The sequence below is a fragment of the Octodon degus genome, unplaced genomic scaffold, assembly GCF_000260255.1.
Source record: "Octodon degus isolate 3935 unplaced genomic scaffold, OctDeg1.0 scaffold00393, whole genome shotgun sequence".
NCBI classification, from domain to species: domain Eukaryota; kingdom Metazoa; phylum Chordata; class Mammalia; order Rodentia; family Octodontidae; genus Octodon; species Octodon degus.
Window position 1 is genome coordinate 373,360 of NW_004524969.1, and position 4,820 is coordinate 378,179.

General features: G+C 44.9%; 1 protein-coding gene across 2 annotated transcripts in view; it reads right to left on the minus strand.

The window, feature by feature from the left end:
- Znf331 (zinc finger protein 331) overlaps nt 1–4,406 on the minus strand; it is a 23,509-nt gene extending 19,103 nt beyond the window's left edge. For both annotated transcript variants that reach the window (XR_002819573.1, XM_023708560.1), the window contains exon 1: nt 4,365–4,406. The gene's annotated coding sequence lies outside the window, so the exon portion shown is untranslated. The remainder of the gene's footprint in view (nt 1–4,364) is intronic.
- Between the last annotated feature and the right edge of the window lie 414 nt (nt 4,407–4,820).

Here is a 4,820-nt window from a genome sequence, read left to right on the forward strand (position 1 = left end):
TTAGTACTGTTTAGCAGCAACAATAAAAGCCAATTTATTTTTAACCGTTAAAAAAAAAAAATAGCGGGCCGGGGTGATGGCTCAGTAGAGGAAGCGCTTCCCTGGCAAGTGCAAAGGTCTCAGTTCGATCCCCGGTTCCGCCAAAAAAAAAAAAAAAAAAAAAGGTCTGAGATCTGTAGCGAGACCCTGTACCAAATAAATAAATAATTAATTAAAAAAGTATAGTAATGAATATGAGAGGAAACAGTGAGAGGGACTTGGGCCTTCAGTACCCTACACTTGGCAATGGGCAGATCAGACAGAACGGCAATCAGGAACGCTGGGCTACAACTTGTGTTTTTGTCTTCTTGAGACAGGGTCTCACTATGCAGCTCAGGCTGGCCGTGAGCTCACTCTGTAGCCCTGGCTGGTCTGAACTCAAAGCAGCCTCCCGCCTCAGCCTCCTGCCTGCTGGGGTTACAGGTGTGCACCCCACGCCTGGCTATAGAGATGCCTTTTACACTACATGGACCCTCAAGCCACGGAAGAAACATTCCGTTGACCAGCAGCAGCTCCGACGTTCTCCTCACACTCCTGAGCCCCGCTGGGTCGGAGGATATGCTGGGCTGGACAACACGCCTTAAGCAACTGCACACCATTTCTTTTTCAATGGATGAACACATCCCGCCCTGAGCTTTGTCTTGAGAGATGACCCCGCGCGGTAGCCCAGCTGAGCAAGCTCGAGCGCTGCGTATCTCCGCCTCCCAAGGGGCTAAATTCTAGGCTTGAGCCATCACATCCAGATGCAGTGCCAGACCTAACGCCAGGCAGAGAGCTCAGCGGCCTAAGCATCTGCCTGGCAAGCGCAAGGTTTTGAGTTCAATCCTTAGTACCAAGTAAATAAATAAATAAATAAATATATAAAAAAAGAATAAAAATACTCAAGACTGCAGACCAGAAATAAAAGCCATCGTGATGACAGGATGAGATACAGAGGACCATACGGGACTGTTATAAACATATGCCAGAACATCAAGTAACAGAAGCAGTGGATGGATTCCTCGTATGAGAACCTTCCATGATCGCACTGTAAATAAACAGAAAGTCTGAAGGCACCAAGCATGAAGGAAGGAGCCTGAACGAGGAAGACAGTCTCCCATTTTGAATTCCACCAGTCAAACAACAATTGTACTGATTTTTTCTGAAATTCTTCCAAGAAATCAAAGAGGGACTATTTCTTTTTCTCTCCCTCCCTCGTGTGCGTGCGCGCGTGCGCGTGCATGTGGACCCAGGGCCTGCACACTGAGCTACACCAGCCCTTTATTGTCAAAATAGTGCCTCCCTGAATCTCAGTGAGCTGCACACAAGAGGCTCAGGCTCGCACTCCTACTTCCTCAGCACCCCAAGACACATGTGCACCACCGCACGGGAACAAGGAGCATTGCCTGATCCTAAATCCAAACAGGCTCATGCCAAGAGAAGACCATTACAGAACAACTGCCCTCATGAAAAGAAGTGTAACAATTCTCAATAAAAAGGCTGGCAAGTTAGCTCAGCGGACTAAGCGTCTGCTTAGGCAAACGCAGGGACTGAGTTCGATGCCCAGCACCACATGCTGTGCCAGCCCAGCTCCTGGGCATGCTGAGTGGGCCACCGAGACCTGGTGTGGCGGCCCACGCCTGTAATCCCAGCACTGGGGAGGCTGAAAACAGGCTGAATCCCAGCTGTGTAGCGAGACTCTGTAACAACCAAGTACATTAAAAAAATAATTCCCAATAAAATACCAGCAAACTGGATGCCCAGGCAAGCACATCAAAGCAATCCTGTACCACGATCAAGTGGGTTTATCCCAGAGACCCAAGTACGAGTCGGCAAACAGAAACCTAGAAATGTGATACACCAAGTCACCAGAAGGATGTGTAAGGCACACCATCATCCGAAGAGACGCAAAACAACACTGGCCAGTTCAACACCTTTTCATGACAAAACCTCAGCAATCCAGGTACAGAAACAGTAATGTGCCTCTCACCCACCGGAGGCATACAAGCAACTCCATAAGTAGTAATAACTGAAAAGTTTCCTCCAGGATCAGGAACTAGAAATGGTGCCCAGGGCCATCACTTCTAGGGAGAACTGCTGCAAGTGGTAGCCAGAGCAATTAGGCAAAAAAAGAAAAAACAAACAAACAAAACAAAACAAAAAACAACCAAAAACCAAACCCCAAAACAAAAAAACCCAAAACCACCTAAATTTGATTTTATTATTATTATTATTATTTTTTGCTCCGAATGCCCTCAGGGGTGGCTTGGCTGGCTGGAGTGTCGTGGGGATCAAACTCCAGCAAGCTGAGGCTGACAGCTTTGTGGGAGCAGCCACTTAAAGAGCTGAGCTAGGGCCAGGCCCCCTTCAAAACCACTGAAATTTGAGAGGAAGGAATTCAATTTGCTCTGCTTGCAGATGATGTGATTTTATATTTGGAAAACCCTATAGGTTTTAAGAGTAAATTTACTCTTGCTGTAGAATATAAAATGGACATTTTGTCAGATTTTCTAGACATAAACAATGATCCATCTGAAAAGGAATCAAGAAAAGGAAACTCACAGTAGCATCAAGAAATAGAACAGAGCAAATATTTAGGAGTAAATCTAAGCCAGGAGGTGAAAGATCTGCATGTGGAAAAGTATAAAACACAGATAAAAAATTGAAGAGGACATAAAAGATAGTCCATATTCATGCATAAAAATAACTAGTATTGTTGAAATGTGCTTATTAACCAAAGGAATCTCCATGTTCAGTGTGATTCCTACTGATCAGTATTTAACACACACATTTGCATATTTACTTGGATTCATAAAATATTCCAAATAGTCAAAAGCAATATTCAGTGAATCATCACACTATGATTTGAACATCCACAACATGAAATGTAATAAAATTTTCCTCTTTAATTTCCTATCCTTGAAATGTTCTAAGTAACATACATGAATTTCACACAAAAATTCAAAAATTGCAACCTCTGGCATTGAAGGGTTAATTAAGCCAGGGATGGTGGTGCACATCTGCAATCCAGCAGTCAGGAGGGGTGTCATACATTAAGGCCAGGATGGGCTATGTAGAGAATTCGAGGCCAGTCTGAACTACACAGACAAAAACCTTGTCTCATCCCTCCCACAAACAAAAACAAAAACAGAAACAAAAGGACACAAAGTTTCAGTCTGAGAAGAGGAATAAATCCTGGAAATAATAACATGAATGTCCTAATCACAAAATCAATAATGACAGAAGACATATATTAATCAAAAATATATTTATCAAAACATGTATACTACTATCAATGTAAAAAAAATAAACAATTACAATTCCTCCCCCGAATTTAAAGAAATCTAGCATTAGATTCCATGAAAAAACAATCCCTTCCTCTTCAAACCACATACTAATAGGATATGCTAAAATTAACCTCTTGAAGGAATTTTTCTACACAGTAAAGATGCTTTATTTTGTTGTTTATTTTTATTTTTCAGAGAATAAAAAAGAACAGAAAAAACATTAGAACCATTAGAAATTTCACTAAACCAAATGATAGTAATTCAACAATGATCATTTTAAAAATTATTTTTATTTTTTTAAAGAGAATACAAAATGATAAAGAGAAAAATATTAGCAATGATACAGAATAACCATGGTTGTCATATTGTGTACTGCTATGTTTAAATTAGTGGCTCAGATCACCAGATATAAGCATGCAAAATTGGTCAAAAAATTAAAAGAAGAGAAAAAATATTTAAGCATTAATTGCTCCTTTCAGGAGACCAGCAGGGGGTGTCAGGATGGATGGCTGAGTGGCCTCAGGCACCAGTCTCAACAGACCAGCAGAAACCAGCGGTACAAGCATGGGAACCCTCCCAAGAAAAAAAAACGAATTTTTTTTATCCCTTCCTTCTTTTCTTCTCGTTTCCCTCAGCCCAGTTATTCTTTCCCTCTGAGCACTTTCTTTTCCCTCCACAGTTCCCACTGTTTTCACTTTCTTTTTGGTCTTTCAGTCGGGGTCTCACTGTGCAGTCCAGGCTGGCCTCAGAGTTGCAGCGATCCTGCTTCCTCAGCCTCCCGAGTGCGGCATTCTAGAGTGTGCCACCGGCTGTCACTAGGTGCTTAGAGCGGAGCTCACAGGAGGACTGGAGCAAGGGTCCCACGGGCCTGTGAACTCTCCCAGGGGCTTGTCGGGGCCAGGGCACTCGGGGCTAATCGCATCCTGCAGGGTCCTGACGGATCCCGAGGCGGCGACGTTGGGAACAAGGGTTATTTAGGGAGGGCACTGTGGGCCCCGGCACGCAGGTAACTCCAAGTCACATAAGCTCGGTCATTCAGTGGGCAGAAAGGCAACTCACCCAAGCCTTGACTTGAAGAGTGAGTAACAGGTCTTCCTTGCGCGGTGCTTTCCGCTCAGCCGGCCTAGGAGAAAGCAGAGGGCAGGAATGAGCCACCGGGCACTTCGGGGCACTGGCAGCGTGCAGACACACAGCTGGGAGGTGCGGGGTGCCAGTGTGGCAGAGACGCTCGGCGCTGTGCCCCGCGCCTGCCAGCCGGCTCCCCTCGGGGACCTCCGCAGGTAGAGCAGGAAGCAGGCTGGCTCTCGGGGCGCTCCCCCTCCCTCTCTGCGCTACTAGACTGAGCTGGGCTTTCACAGTGAACTGCATACAGTGTGTCTTTATAAAAATCCAGAACATTCTGAAACAGGTATTGCTAAATTGTCCAGGTGAGCTTAAATTTTTTAATCCCCTACCTCAGCCTCCCCCGGAGCTGGGATTACAGGTGTGGGGGTCACCATGCTGACTAGGAAATCT